Source organism: Ambystoma mexicanum, chromosome 4q (assembly GCF_040938575.1).
Source record: "Ambystoma mexicanum isolate Mex_15411 chromosome 4q, UKY_AmexF1_1, whole genome shotgun sequence".
NCBI lineage: Eukaryota > Metazoa > Chordata > Amphibia > Caudata > Ambystomatidae > Ambystoma > Ambystoma mexicanum.
This window is the reverse complement of record NC_090928.1, coordinates 436,429,123-436,445,909: the sequence shown is the minus strand read 5'-3', so window position 1 is coordinate 436,445,909 and position 16,787 is coordinate 436,429,123. Positions and strand designations below refer to the sequence as shown.

The window sequence follows — 16,787 nt, the reverse complement described above, 5'->3', positions numbered from 1 at the left end:
CTGTTTTACCTGTAGAAAAAAACATTTACAATCTTAGCATTTGATGTAATGAGCAACACATTTCTACATTTGAAATACTCCTGATCATCACCTGAAACATAGGGTAAACACCATTAAGCTGTTTAGGATTTCTTCATATGATACAAGCTGTGTTTTACATTCACCCAAGTTCTACTGGTGATATGATTAGTTTGAAATAGTCCATTGGAAGCTCATATGAATGTTATAAAACTGTGGTGGAAACCAATAATATGCCCTTAATGAAATGTATTAATTTGTATAGCTGACCAGAAGTGCACTGATGTCATTAGTTCTACAAGTTCCATACATCACGCACTCTATCACCTTTTTAAAAAAGGGCAGTTTTCAACATTCAAGGGTTTATGTCAGTGGTAGAGCGTAGGAGTGTAGTTCAAGAAGTCCCTGTTTCATAACCATATACCCTCTTCAATAGATCCTGTTAAAATGTTTTTCAACCCAGTGCACTGTAAGAAACAAAAGGATATATCATCATTTCATATACAAAACAATGAACAATTGGGTTTAACTATGCTCTTAGCACAAGATCAACAAAATGCAGTAGAGAAACAGTTACGTTTTGCAGAATGTGTGCATTTGACAAAAGTTTTTTTTCCATGTTCCAAGATCTACATGTGATACGAAATGTATGAATTAATGCAATGTAAACCTCACTGTATTTTACCAAGGCAGATAAAGGACATCGTTTGCACCCCATATACTTATAAGGAGGGTATGGTGGCTGAAAATGCATTGCTTTGATGGTGATTGCATGTTGCTTTCACTTTGTACATATTACTGAATTAATAAAGGTGAACTTTTCAGAACGGGGGGTATAGCTCAGTGGTAGAGCATTTGACTGCATTTCAAGAGGTCCCTAGTTCAAATCTGGGTGCCCCCTTGTTCAACTGTTTTACCTGTAGAAATATGTTTTTAATTAAATAAATTGATGAAAACATTTACAATCTTAGCATTTTATGTAATGAGCAACACATTTCTACATTAGAAATACTCCTGATCATCTCCTGAAACATAGGGTAAACACCATGAAACTGTTTAGGATTTCTTCATATGATACAAGCTGTGTTTTACATTCACCCAAGTTCTGCTGGTGATATTATCAGTTTGAAATAGTCCATTGGAAGCACATATGAATGTTATAAAACTGTGGTGGAAACCAATGATATGCCCTTAATGAAATGTATTCATTTGTACAGTTGACCAGAAGTGCACTGATGTCATTAGTTCTACAAGTTCCATACAGTCACCCACTCTATCAGGAGTGCTTTTCAAGAAGTCCCTGTTTCATAACCATATACCCTCTTCAATAGATCCTGTTAAAATGTTTTTCAACCCAATGCATTCTAAGAAACAATAGGATATATCATCATTTCACATATAAAACAATGAACAATTGGATTTAACTATGCTCTTTGCACAGAATCAACAAACTGCAGTAGAGAAGCAGTTACATTTTGCAGAATTTGTGCATTTGACAAAAGATTTTTTTCCATGTTCTAATTGTGATACGAAATGTATGAATTCTTGCAATGGAAATCTCACTGTATTTTACCAAGGCAGATAAAGGACATCCTTCGCACCCCATATACTTATAAGGAGGGTTTGGTGGCTGAAAATGCATTGCTTTGATGGTGATTGCATGTTGCTTGCACTTTGTACATATTACTGAATTAATAAAGGTCCTCTTTTCAGAACTGGGGGTATAGCTCAGTGGCAGAGCATTTAACTGCAGATCAAGAGGTCCCTAGTTCAAATCTGGGTGCCCCCTTGTTCAACTGTTTTACCTGTAGAAATATTTTTTTAAATAAATTGAAGTAAACATTTACAATCTTAGCATTTTATGTAATGAGCAACACATTTCTACATTTGAAATACTCCTGATCATCTCCTGAAACATTGGGTAAACACCATGAAACTGTTTAGGATTTCTTCATATGATACAAGCTGTGTTTTACATTCACCCAAGTTCTACTGGTGATATTATCAGTTTGAAATAGTCCATTGGAAGCTCATATGAATGTTATAAAACTGTGGTGGAAACCAATAATATGCCCTTAATGAAATGTATTAATTTGTACAGCTGACCAGAAGTGCACTGATGTCATTAGTTCTACAAGTTCCATACAGTCACCCACTCTATCACCTTTTTAAAAAAGGGCAGTTTTCAGCATTCAAGGGTTTAACTCAGTGGAAGACCATAGGAGTGCAGTTCAAGAAGTCCCTGTTTCATAACCATATACCCTCGTCAATAGATCCTGTTAAAATGTATTTTTTAACCCAATGCATTGTAAGAAACAATAAGATATATCATCATTTCATATACAAAACAATGAACAATTGGGTTTAACTATGCTCTTAGCACAAGATCAACAAAATGCAGTAGAGAAACAGATACGTTTTGCAGAATGTGTGCATTTGACAAAAGTTTTTTTTTCCATGTTCCAAGATCTACTTGTGATACGAAATGTATGAATTAATGCAATGGAAACCTCACTGTATTTTACCAAGGCAGATAAAGAACATCTTTTGTACCCCATATACTTATAAGGAGGGTATGGTGGCTGAAAATGCATTGCTTTGATGGTGATTGCATGTTGCTTGCACTTTGTACATATTACTGAATTAATAAAGGTGAACTTTTCAGAACTGGGGGTATAGCTCAGTGGTAGAGCATTTGACTGCATATCAAGAGGTCCCTCGTTCAAATCTGGGTGCCCCCTTGTTCAACTGTTTTACCTGTAGAAATATGTTTTTAATTAAATAAATTGATGAAAACATTTACAATCTTAGCATTGTATGTAATGAGCAACAAATTTCTACATTAGAAATACTCCTGATCATCTCCTGAAACATAGGGTAAACACCATGAAACTGTTTAGGATTTCTTCATATGATACAAGCTGTGTTTTACATTCACCCAAGTTCTGGTGGTGATATTATCAGTTTGAAATGGTCCATTTGAAGCTCATATGAATGTTATAAAACTGTGGTGGAAACCAATGATACGCCCTTAATGAAATGTATTCATTTGTACAGTTGACCAGAAGTGCACTGATGTCATTAGTTCTACAAGTTCCATACAGTCACCCACTCTATCACCTTTTTAAAAAAGGGCAGTTTTAAGCATTCAAGGGTTTATGTCAGTGGTAGAGCGTAGGAGTGCTTTTCAAGAAGTCCTTGTTTCATAACCATATACCCTCTTCAATAGATCCTGTTAAAATGTTTTTCAACCCTGTGCACTGTAGGAAACAATAGGATATATCATCATTTCATATACAAAACAATGAACAATTGGGTTTAACTATGCTCTTAGCACAAAATCAACAAACTGCAGTAGAGAAGCAGTTACATTTTGCAGAATTTGTGCATTTGAGAAAAGATTTTTTTTCCATGTTCCAAGATCTACATGTGATACGAAATGTATGAATTCTTGCAATGGAAACCTAACTGTATTTTACCAAGGCAGATAAAGGACATCCTTCGCACCCCTGATACTTATAAGGAGGGTTTGGTGGCTGAACATGCATTGCTTTGATGGTGTTTGCATGTTGCTTCCACTTTGTACATATTACTGAATAAATAAAGGTGATCATTTCAGAAATGGGGGTATAGCTCAGGGGTAGAGCATTTCACTGTAGATCAAAAGGTCCCTAGTTCAAATCTGGGTGCCCCCTTGTCCAACTGTTTTACCTGTAGAAAAAAACATTTACAATCTTAGCATTTGATGTAATGAGCAACACATTTCTACCTTTGAAATACTCCTGATCATCACCTGAAACATAGGGTAAACACCATTAAGCTGTTTAGGATTTCTTCATATGATACAAGCTGTGTTTTACATTCACCCAAGTTCTACTGGTGATATGATTAGTTTGAAATAGTCCATTGGAAGCTCATATGAATGTTATAAAACTGTGGTGGAAACCAATAATATGCCCTTAATGAAATGTATTAATTTGTACAGCTGACCAGAAGTGCACTGATGTCATTAGTTCTACAAGTTCCATACAGTCACGCACTCTATCACCTTTTTAAAAAAGGGCAGTTTTCAACATTCAAGGGTTTATGTCAGTGGTAGAGCGTAGGAGTGTAGTTCAAGAAGTCCCTGTTTCATAACCATATACCCTCTTCAATAGATCCTGTTAAAATGTTTTTCAACCCAATGCACTGTAAGAAACAGTAGGATATATCATCATTTCATATACAAAACAATGAACAATTGGGTTTAACTATGCTCTTAGCACAAAATCATCAAACTGCAGTAGAGAAGCAGTTACATTTTGCATAATTTGTGCATTTGACAAAAGATTTTTTCCATGTTCCAAGATCTACATGTGATACGAAATGTATGAATTCTTGCAATGGAAACCTCACTGTATTTTACCAAGGCAGATAAAGGACATCCTTCGCACCCCATATACTTATAAGGAGGGTTTGGTGGCTGAAAATGCATTGCTTTGATGGTGATTGCATGTTGCTTGCACTTTGTACATATTACTGAATTAATAAAGGTGAACTTTTCAGAACTGGGAGTATAGCTCAGTGGTAGAGCATTTGACTGCAGATCAAGAGGTTCAAATCTGGGTGCCCCCTTGTTCAACTGTTTTACCTGTGGACATTTTTTTTAAATTAAATAAATTGAAGAAAACATTTACAATCTTAGCATTTTATGTAATGAGCAACACATTTCTACATTTGAAATACTCCTGATCATCTCCTGAAACATAGGGTAAACACCATGAAACTGTTTAGGATTTCTTCATATGATACAAGCTATGTTTTACATTCACCCACGTTCTACTGGTGATATTATCAGTTTGAAATAGTCCATTGGAAGCTCATATGAATGTTATAAAACTGTGTTGGAAACCAAAAATATGCCCTTAATGAAATGTATTAATTTGTACAGATGACCAGAAGTGCACTGATGTCATTATTTCTACAGGTTCCATACAGTCACCCACTCTATCACCTTTTTAAAAAAGGGCAGTTTTCAACATTCAAGGGTTTATGTCAGTGGTAGAGTGTAGGAGTGTAGTTCAAGAAGTCCCTGTTTCATAACCATATACCCTCTTCAATAGATCCTGTTAAAATGTTTTTCAACCCAATGCACTGTAAGAAACAATAGGATATATCATCATTTCATAGACAAAACAATGAACAATTGGGTTTAACTATGCTCTTAGCACAAAATCAACAAACTGCAGTAGAGAAGCAGTTACATTTTGCAGAATTTGTGCATTTGACAAAATTTTTTTTTCCATGTTCCAAGATCTACATGTGATACGAAATGTATGAATTCTTGCAATGGAAACCTCACTGTATTTTACCAAGGCAGATAAAGGACATCCTTCGCACCCCATATACTTATAAGGAGGGTTTGGTGGCTGAAAATGCATTGCTTTGATGGTGATTGCATGTTTCTTGCACTTTGTACATATTACTGAATTAATAAAAGAGAAATTTTCAGAATTGGGGGTATAGCTCAGTGGTAGAGCATTTGACTGCAGATCAAGAAGTCCCTAGTTCAAAGCTGGGTGCCCCGTTGTTCAACTGTTTTACCTGTAGAAAAAAACATTTACAATCTTAGCATTTGATATAATGAGCAACACATTTCTACATTTGAAATACTCCTGATCATCACCTGAAACATAGGGTAAACACCATTAAGCTGTTTATGATTTCTTCATATGATACAAGCTGTGTTTTACATTCACCCAAGTTCTACTGGTGATATGATTAGTTTGAAATAGTCCATTGGAAGCTCATATGAATGTTATAAAACTGTGGTGGAAAGCAATAATATGCCCTTAATGAAATGTATTATTTTGTACAGCTGACCAGAAGTGCACTGCTGTCATTAGTTCTACAAGTTCCATACAGTCACCCACTCTATCACCTTTTTAAAAAAGGGCAGTTTTCAGCATTCAAGGGTTTAACTCAGTGGTAGAGCGTAGGAGTGTAGTTCAAGAAGTCCCTGTTTCATAACCATATACCCTCTTCAATAGATCCTGTTAAAATGTTTTTCAACCCAATGCACTGTAAGAAACAATAGGATATATCATCATTTCATATACAAACCAATGAACAATTGGGTTTAACTATACTCTTAGCACAAAATCAACAAACTGCAGTAGAGAAGCAGTTACATTTTGCAGAATTTGTGCATTTGACAAAAGATTTTTTTTCCATGTTCCAAGATCTACATGTGATACGAAATGTATGAATTCTTGCAATGGAAACCTCACTGTATTTTACCAAGGCAGATAAAGGACATCCTTCGCACCCCATATACTTATAAGGAGGGTTTGGTGGCTGAAAATGCATTGCTTTGATGGTGATTGCATGTTGCTTGCACTTTGTACATATTACAGAATTAATAAAGGTGAAGTTTTCAGAACTGGGGGTATAGCTCAGGGGTAAAGAATTTGACTGCAGATCAAGAGGTCCCTAGTTCAAATCTGGGTGCCCCCTTGTTCAACTTTTTTACCTGTAGAAAAAACATTTACAATCTTAGCATTTGATGTAATGAGCAACACATTTCTACATTTGAAATACTCCTGATCATCTCCTGAAACATAGGGTAAACACCATGAAACTGTTTAGGATTCCTTCATATGATACAAGCTGTGTTTTACATTCACCCAAGTTCTACTGGTGATATTATCAGTTTGAAATAGTCCATTGGAAGCTCATATGAATGTTATAAAACTGTGGTGGAAACCAATAATATGCCCTTAATGAAATGTATTAATTTGTACAGCTGACCAGAAGTGCACTGATGTCATTAGTTCTACAAGTTCCATACAGTCACCCACTCTATCACCTTTTTAAAAAAGGGCAGTTTTCAGCATTCAAGGGTTTATGTCAGTGGTAGAGCGTAGGAGTGCTTTTCAAGAAGTCCCTGTTTCATAACCATATACCCTCGTCAATAGATCCTGTTAAAATGTTTTTCAACCCAATGCACTGTAAGAAGCAATAGGATATATCATCATTTCACATATAAAACAATGAACAATTGGGTTTAACTATGCTCTTTGCACAGAATCAACAAACTGCAGTAGAGAAGCAGTTACATTTTGCAGAATTTGTGCATTTGACAAAAGATTTTTTTTCCATGTTCCAAGATCTACATGTGATACGAAATGTATGAATTCTTGCAATGGAAATCTCACTCTATTTTACCAAGGCAGATAAAGGACATCCTTCGCACCCCATATACTTATAAGGAGGGTTTGGTGGCTGAAAATGCATTGCTTTGATGGTGATTGCATGTTGCTTGCACTTTGTACATATTACTGAATTAATAAAGGTCCTCTTTTCAGAACTGGGGGTATAGCTCAGTGGCAGAGCATTTAACTGCAGATCAAGAGGTCCCTAGTTGAAATCTGGGTGCCCCCTTGTTCAACTGTTTTACCTGTAGAAATATTTTTTTAATTAAATAAATTGAAGAAAACATTTACAATCTTAGCATTTGATGTAATGAGCAACACATTTCTACATTTGAAATACTCCTGATCATCTCCTGAAACATTGGGTAAACACCATGAAACTGTTTAGGATTTCTTCATATGATACAAGCTGTGTTTTACATTCACCCAAGTTCTACTGGTGATATTATCAGTTTGAAATAGTCCATTGGAAGCTCATATGAATGTTATAAAACTGTGGTGGAAACCAATAATATGCCCTTAATGAAATGTATTAATTTGTACAGCTGACCAGAAGTGCACTGATGTCATTAGTTCTACAAGTTCCATACAGTCACCCACTCTATCACCTTTTTAAAAAAGGGCAGTTTTCAGCATTCAAGGGTTTAACTCAGTGGAAGACCATAGGAGTGCAGTTCAAGAAGTCCCTGTTTCATAACCATATACCCTCGTCAATAGATCCTGTTAAAATGTATTTTTTAACCCAATGCACTGTAAGAAACAATAAGATATATCATCATTTCATATACAAAACAATGAACAATTGGGTTTAACTATGCTCTTAGCACAAGATCAACAACATGCAGTAGAGAAACAGATACGTTTTGCAGAATGTGTGCATTTGACAATTTTTTTTTTCCATGTTCCAAGATCTACTTGTGATACGAAATGTATGAATTAATGCAATGGAAACCTCACTGTATTTTACCAAGGCAGATAAAGAACATCTTTTGTACCCCATATACTTATAAGGAGGGTATGGTGGCTGAAAATGCATTGCTTTGATGGTGATTGCATGTTGCTTGCACTTTGTACATATTACTGAATTAATAAAGGCAAACTTTTCAGAACTGGGGGTATAGCTCAGTGGTAGAGCATTTGACTGCATATCAAGAGGTCCCTAGTTCAAATCTGGGTGCCCCCTTGTTCAACTATTTTACCTGTAGAAATATGTTTTTAATTAAATAAATTGATGAAAACATTTACAATCTTAGCATTGCATGTAATGAGCAACACATTTCTACATTAGAAATACTCCTGATCATCTCCTGAAACATAGGGTAAACACCATGAAACTGTTTAGGATTTCTTCATATGATACAAGCTGTGTTTTACATTCACCCAAGTTCTGCTGGTGATATTATCAGTTTGAAATGGTCCATTGGAAGCTCATATGAATGTTATAAAACTGTGGTGGAAACCAATGATACGCCCTTAATGAAATGTATTCATTTGTACAGTTGACCAGAAGTGCACTGATGTCATTAGTTCTACAAGTTCCATACAGTCACCCACTCTATCACCTTTTTAAAAAATGGCAGTTTTCAACATTCAAGGGTGTATGTCAGTAGTAGAGCGTAGGAGTGTAGTTCAAGAAGTCCCTGTTTCATAACCATATTCCCTCTTCAATAGATCCTGTTAAAATGTTTTTCAACCCAATGCACTGTAAGAAACAATAAGATATATCATCATTTCATATACAAAACAATGAACAATTGGATTTAACTATGCTCTTAGCACAAAATCAACAAACTGCAGTAGAGAAGCAGTTACATTTTGCAGAATGTGTGCATTTGACAAAGATTTTTTTTCCATGTTCCAAGATCTACATGTGATACGAAATGTATGCATTCTTGCAATGGAAACCTCACTGTATTTTACCAAGGCAGATAAAGGACATCCTTCGCACCCCATATACTTATAAGGAGGGTTTGGTGGCTGAAAATGCATTGCTTTGATGGTGATTGCATGTTGCTTGCACTTTGTACATATTACTGAATTAATAAAGGTGAACTTTTCAGAACTGGGGTTATAGCTCAGTGGTAGAGCATTTGACTGCAGATCAAGAAGTCACTAGTTCAAAGCTGGGTGCCCCCTTGTTTAACTGTTTTACCTGTAGAAAAAAACATTTACAATCTTAGCATTTGATATAATGAGCAACACATTTCTACATTTTAAATACTCCTGATCATCACCTGAAACATAGGGTAAACACCATTAAGCTGTTTATGATTTCTTCATATGATACAAGCTGTGTTTTACATTCACCCAAGTTCTACTGGTGATATGATTAGTTTGAAATAGTCCATTGGAAGCTCATATGAATGTTATAAAACTGTGGTGGAAAGCAATAATATGCCCTTAATGAAATGTATTATTTTGCACAGCTGACCAGAAGTGCACTGATGTCATTAGTTCTACAAGTTCCATACAGTCACCCACTCTATCACCTTTTTAAAAAAGGGCAGTTTTCAGCATTCAAGGGTTTAACTCAGTGGTAGAGCGTAGGAGTGTAGTTCAAGAAGTCCCTGTTTCATAACCATATACCCTCTTCAATAGATCCTGTTAAAATGTTTTTCAACCCAATGCACTGTAAGAAACAATAGGATATATCATCATTTCATATACAAACCAATGAACAATTGGGTTTAACTATACTCTTAGCACAAAATCAACAAACTGCAGTAGAGAAGCAGTTACATTTTGCAGAATTTGTGCATTTGACAAAAGATTTTTTTTCCATGTTCCAAGATCTACATGTGGTACGAAATGTATGAATTCTTGCAATGGAAACCTCACTGTATTTTACCAAGGCAGATAAAGGACATCCTTCGCACCCCACATACTTATAAGGAGGGTTTGGTGGCTGAAAATGCATTGCTTTGATGGTGATTTCATGTTGCTTGCACTTTGTACATATTACAGAATTAAAAAAGGTGAACTTTTCAGAACTGGGGGTATAGCTCAGTGGTAAAGAATTTGACTGCAGATCAAGAGGTCCCTATTTCAAATTTGGGTGCCCCCTTGTTCAACTTTTTTACCTGTAGAAAAAAAGATTTACAATCTTAGCATTTGATGTAATGAGCAACACATTTCTACATTTGAAATACTCCTGATCATCTCCTGAAACATAGGGTAAACACCATGAAACTTTTTAGGATTTCTTCATATGATACAAGCTGTGTTTTACATTCACCCAAGATCTACTGGTGATATTATCAGTTTGAAATAGTCCATTGGAAGCTCATATGAATGTTATAAAACTGTGGTGGAAACCAATAATATGCCCTTAATGAAATGTATTAATTTGTACAGCTGACCAGAAGTGCACTGATGTCATTAGTTCTACAAGTTCCATACAGTCACCCACTCTATCACCTTTTTAAAAAAGGGCAGTTTTCAGCATTCAAGTGTTTAACTCAGTGGTAGAGCGTAGGAGTGTAGTTCAAGAAGTCCCTGTTTCATAACCATATACCCTCTTCAATAGATCCTGTTAAAATGTTTTTCAACCCAATGCACTGTAAGAAACAATAGGATATATCATCATTTCATATACAAACCAATGAACAATTGGGTTTAACTATACTCTTAGCACAAAATCAACAAACTGCAGTAGAGAAGCAGTTACATTTTGCAGAATTTGTGCATTTGACAAAAGACTTTTTTTTCCATGTTCCAAGATCTACATGTGATACGAAATGTATGAATTCTTGCAATGGAAACCTCACTGTATTTTACCAAGTCAGATAAAGGACATCCTTCGCACCCCATATACTTATAAGGAGGGTTTGGTGGCTGAAAATGCATTGCTTTGATGGTGATTGCATGTTGCTTGCACTTTGTACATATTACAGAATTAATAAAGGTGAAGTTTTCAGAACTGGGGGTATAGCTCAGTGGTAAAGAATTTGACTGCAGATCAAGAGGTCCTTAGTTCAAATTTGGGTGCCCCCTTGTTCAACTTTTTTACCTGTAGAAAAAAAGATTTACAATCTTAGCATTTTATGTAATGAGCAACACATTTCTACATTTGAAATACTCCTGATCATCACCTGAAACATAGGGTAAACACCATTAAGCTGTTTAGGATTTCTTCATATGATACAAGCTGTGTTTTACATTCACCCAAGTTCTACTGGTGATATTATCAGTTTGAAATAGTCCATTGGAAGCTCATATGAATGTTATAAAACTGTGGTGGAAACCAATAATATGCCCTTAATGAAATGTATTAATTTGTACAGCTGACCAGAAGTGCACTGATGACATTAGTTCTACAAGTTCCATACAGTCACCCACTCTATCACCTTTTTAAAAAATGGCAGTTTTCAACATTCAAGGGTGTATGTCAGTAGTAGAGCGTAGGAGTGTAGTTCAAGAAGTCCCTGTTTCATAACCATATTCCCTCTTCAATAGATCCTGTTAAAATGTTTTTCAACCCAATGCACTGTAAGAAACAATAGGATATATCATCATTTCATATACAAAACAATGAACAATTGGATTTAACTATGCTCTTAGCACAAAATCAACAAACTGCAGTAGAGAAGCAGTTACATTTTGCAGAATGTGTGCATTTGACAAAGATTTTTTTCCATGTTCCAAGATGTACATGTGATACGAAATGTATGAATTCTTGCAATGGAAATCTCACTGTATTTTACCAAGGCAGATAAAGGACATCCTTTGCACCTCATATACTTATAAGGAGGGTTTGGTGGCTGAAAATGCATTGCTTTGATGGTGATTGCATGTTGCTTGCACTTTGTACATATTACTGAATTAATAAAGGTAAACTTGTCAGAACTGGGGGTATAGCTCAGTGGTAGAGCATTTGACTGCAGATCAAGAGGTCCCTAGTTCAAATCTGGGTGCCCCCTTGTTCAACTGTTTTATATGTAGAAATATTTGTTTAATTAAATAAATTGAAGTAAACATTTACAATCTTAGCATTTTATGTAATGAGCAACACATTTCTACATTTGAAATACTCCTGATCATTACCTGAAACATAGGGTAAAAACCATTATGCTGTTTAGGATTTCTTCATATGATACAAGCTGTGTTTTACATTCAACCAAGTTCTATTGGTGATATGATTAGTTTGAAATAGTCCATTGGAAGCTCATATGAATGTTATAAAACTGTGGTGGAAACCAATAACATGCCCTTAATGAAATGTATTAATTTTTACAGCTGACCAGAAGTGCACTGATGTCATTAGTTCTACAAGTTCCATACAGTCACCCACTCTATCACCTTTTTAAAAAAGGGCAGTTTTCAGCATTCAAGGGTATATGTCAGTGGTAGAGCGTAGGAGTGCTTTTCAAGAAGTCCCTGTTTCATAACCATATACCTCTTCAATAGATCCTGTTAAAATGTTTTTCAACCCAGTGCACTGTAAGAAACAATTGGATATATCATCATTTCATATACAAAACAATGAACAATTGGGTTTAACTATGCTCTTAGCACAAAATCAACAAACTGCAGTAGAGAAGCAGTTACATTTTGCAGAATTTGTGCATTTGACAAAAGATTTTTTTTCCATGTTCCAAGATCTACATGTGATACGAAATGTATGAATTCTTGCAATGGAAACCTCACTGTATTTTACCAAGGCAGATAAAGGACATCCTTCGCACCTCATATACTTATATGGAGGGTTTGGTGGCTGAAAATGATGCAAATCACATGCTTTGATGGTGATTGCATGTTGCTTGCACTTTGTACATATTACTGAATTAATAAAGGTGAACATTTCAGAACTGGGGGTATAGCTCAGTGGTAGAGCATTTGACTGCAGATCAAGAGGTCCCTAGTTCAAATCTGGGTGCCCCCTTCATCTGTTTTACCTGTAGAAAAAAACATTTACAATCTTAGCATTTTATGTAATGAGCAACATATTTCTACATTAGAAATACTCCTGATCATCTCCTGAAACATAGGGTAAACACCATGAAACTGTTTAGGATTTCTTCATTTGATACAAGCTGTGTTTTACATTCACCCAAGTTCTGCTGGTGATATTATCAGTTTGAAATAGTCCATTGGAAGCACATATGAATGTTATAAAACTGTGGTGGAAACCAATGATATGCCCTTAATGAAATGTATTCATTTGTACAGTTGACCAGAAGTGCACTGATGTCATTAGTTCTACAAGTTCCATACAGTCACCCACTCTATCACCTTTTTAAAAAAGGGCAGTTTTCAGCATTCAAGGGTTTATGTCAGTGGTAGAGCGTAGGAGTGCTTTTCAAGAAGTCCCTGTTTCATAACCATATACCCTCTTCAATAGATCCTGTTAAAATGTTTTTCAACCCTGTGCACTGTAAGAAACAATAGGATATATCATCATTTCATATACAAAACAATAAACAATTGGGTTTAACTATGCTCTTAGCACAAAATCAACAAACTGCAGTAGAGAAGCAGTTACATTTTGCAGAATTTGTGCATTTGACAAAAGATTTTTTTTCCATGTTCCAAGATCTACATGTGATACGAAATGTATGAATTCTTGCAATGGAAACCTCACTGTATTTTACCAAGGCAGATAAAGGACATCCTTCGCACCCCTGATACTTATAAGGAGGGTTTGGTGGCTGAACATGCATTGCTTTGATGGTGATTGCATGTTGCTTCCACTTTGTACATATTCCTGAATTAATAAAGGTGTACTTTTCAGAACTGAGTGCATAGCTCAGTGGTAGAGCATTTGGCTGCAGATCAAGTGGTCTCTAGTTCAAATCTGGGTGCCCCCTTGTTCAACTGTTTTACCTGTAGAAATATTTTTTTAATTAAATAAATTGAAGAAAACATTTACAATCTTAGCATTTTATGTAATGAGCAACACATTTCTACATTTGAAATACTCATGATCATCTCCTGAAACATAGGGTAAACACCATGAAACTGTTTAGGATTTCTTCATATGATACAAGCTGTGTTTTACATTCACCCAAGTTCTACTGGTGATATTATCAGTTTGAAATAGTCCATTGGAAGCTCATATGAATGTCATAAAACGGTGGTGGAAACCAATAATATGCCCTTAATGAAATGTATTAATTTGTACAGCAGACCAGAAGTGCACGGATGTCATTAGTTCTACAAGTTCCATACAGTCACCCACTCTATCACCTTTTTAAAAAAGGGCAGTTTTCAGCATTCAAGGGTTTAACTCAGTGGAAGAGCATAGGAGTGCAGTTCAAGAAGTCCCTGTTTCATAACCATATACCCTCTTCAATAGATCCTGTTAAAATGTATTTTTTAACCCAATGCACTGTAAGAAACCATAAGATATATCATCATTTCATATACAAAACAATGAACAATTGGGTTTAACTATGCTCTTAGCACAAGATCAACAAAATGCAGTAGAGAAACAGATACGTTTTGCAGAATGTGTGCATTTGACAAAAGTTTTTTTTCCATGTTCCAAGATCTACATGTGATACGAAATGTATGAATTAATGCAATGGAAACCTCACTGTATTTTACCAAGGCAGATAAAGGACATCTTTTGTACCCCATATACGTAAAAAGAGGGTTTGGTGGCTAAAAATGATGCAAATCACATGCTTTGATGGTGATTGCATGTTGCTTGCACTTTGTACATATTACTGAATTAATAAAGGTGAACTTTTCAGAACTGGGGGTATAGCTCAGTGGTAGAGCATTTGACTGCATATCAAGAGGTCCCTAGTTCAAATCTGGGTGCCCCCTAGTTCAACTGTTTTACCTGTAGAAATATGTTTTTAATTAAATAAATTGATGAAAACATTTACAATCTTAGTATTTTATGTAATGAGCAACATATTTCTACATTAGAAATACTCCTGATCATCTCCTGAAACATAGGGTAAACACCATGAAACTGTTTAGGATTTCTTCAGATGATACAAGCTGTGTTTTACTTTCACCCAAGTTCTGCTGGTGATATTATCAGTTTGAAATAGTCCATTGGAAGCTCATATGAATGTTATAAAACTGTGGTGGAAACCAATGATACGCCCTTAATGAAATGTATTCATTTGTACAGTTGACCAGAAGTGCACTGATGTCATTAGTTCTACAAGTTCCATACAGTCACCCACTCTATCACCTTTCTAAAAAAGGGCAGTTTTCAGCATTCAAGGGTTTATGTCAGTGGCAGAGCGTAGGAGTGCTTTTCAAGAAGTCCCTGTTTCATAACCATATACCCTCTTCAATAGATCCTGTTAAAATGTTTTTCAACCCTGTGCACTGTAAGAAACAATAGGATATATCATCATTTCATATACAAAACAATGAACAATTCGGTTTAACTATGCTCTTAGCACAAAATCAACAAACTGCAGTAAAGAAGCAGTTACATTTTGCAGAATTTGTGCATTTGACAAAAGATTTTTTTTCCATGTTCCAAGATCTACTTGTGATACAAAATGTATGAATTCTTGCAATGGAAACCTCACTGTATTTTACCAAGGCAGATAAAGGACATCCTTCGCACCCCTGATACTTATAAGGAGGGTTTGGTGGCTGAACATGCATTGCTTTGATGGTGATTGCATGTTGCTTCCACTTTGTACATATTACTGAATAAATAAAGGTGATCATTTCAGAAATGGGGGTATACCTCAGGGGTAGAGCATTTCACTGTAGATCAAAAGGTCCCTATTTCAAATCTGGGTGCCCCCTTGTCCAACTGTTTTACCTGTAGAAAAAAACTTTTACAATCTTAGCATTTGATGTAATGAGCAACACATTTCTACATTTGAAATACTCCTGATCATCTCCTGAAACATAGGGTAAACACCATGAAACTGTTTAGGATTTATTCATATGATACAAGCTGTGTTTTACATTCACCCAAGTTCTACTGGTGATATTATCAGTTTGAAATAGTCTGTTGGAAGCTCATATGAATGTTATAAAACTGTGGTGGAAACCAATAATATGCCCTTAATGAAATGTATTAATTTGTACAGCTGACCAGAAGTGCACTGATGTCATTAGTTCTACAAGTTCCATACAGTCACCCACTCTATCACCTTTTTAAAAAAGGGCAGTTTTCAGCATTCAAGGGTTTAACTCAGTGGAAGAGCATAGGAGTGCAGTTCAGGAAGTCCCTGTTTCATAACCATATACCCTCGTCAATAGATCCTGTTAAAATGTATTTTTTAACCCAATGCACTGTAAGAAACAATAAGATATATCATCATTTCATATACAAAACAATGAACAATTGGGTTTAACTATGCTCTTAGCACAAGATCAACAAAATGCAGTAGAGAAACAGTTACGTTTTGCAGAATGTGTGCATTTGACAAAAGTTTTTTTTCCATGTTCCAAGATCTACATGTGATACGAAATGTATGAATTAATGCAATGGAAACCTCACTGTATTTTACCAAGGCAGATAAAGGACATCTTCTGTACCCCATATACTTAAAAAGAGGGTTTGGTGGCTAAAAATGATGCACATCACATGCTTTGATGGTGATTGCATGTTGCTTGCACTTTGTACCTATTACTGAATTAATAAAGGTG

General features: G+C 35.5%; 5 non-coding genes across 5 annotated transcripts; all 5 read left to right on the top strand.

The window, feature by feature from the left end:
- Window positions 1-847: 847 nt before the first annotated feature.
- On the top strand, window positions 848-919 carry TRNAC-GCA (transfer RNA cysteine (anticodon GCA)). The gene has a single exon. It is a non-coding gene; the product is annotated as a tRNA-Cys (tRNA).
- Window positions 920-8,322: 7,403 nt separating this feature from the next.
- TRNAC-GCA (transfer RNA cysteine (anticodon GCA)) lies at window positions 8,323-8,394 on the top strand. The gene has a single exon. It is a non-coding gene; the product is annotated as a tRNA-Cys (tRNA).
- Window positions 8,395-12,058: 3,664 nt separating this feature from the next.
- TRNAC-GCA (transfer RNA cysteine (anticodon GCA)) lies at window positions 12,059-12,130 on the top strand. Its single transcript has one exon. It is a non-coding gene; the product is annotated as a tRNA-Cys (tRNA).
- An 890-nt stretch (window positions 12,131-13,020) lies between these two features.
- On the top strand, window positions 13,021-13,092 carry TRNAC-GCA (transfer RNA cysteine (anticodon GCA)). The gene has a single exon. It is a non-coding gene; the product is annotated as a tRNA-Cys (tRNA).
- Window positions 13,093-14,909: 1,817 nt separating this feature from the next.
- Window positions 14,910-14,981, top strand: TRNAC-GCA (transfer RNA cysteine (anticodon GCA)). The gene has a single exon. It is a non-coding gene; the product is annotated as a tRNA-Cys (tRNA).
- Window positions 14,982-16,787: the final 1,806 nt, after the last annotated feature.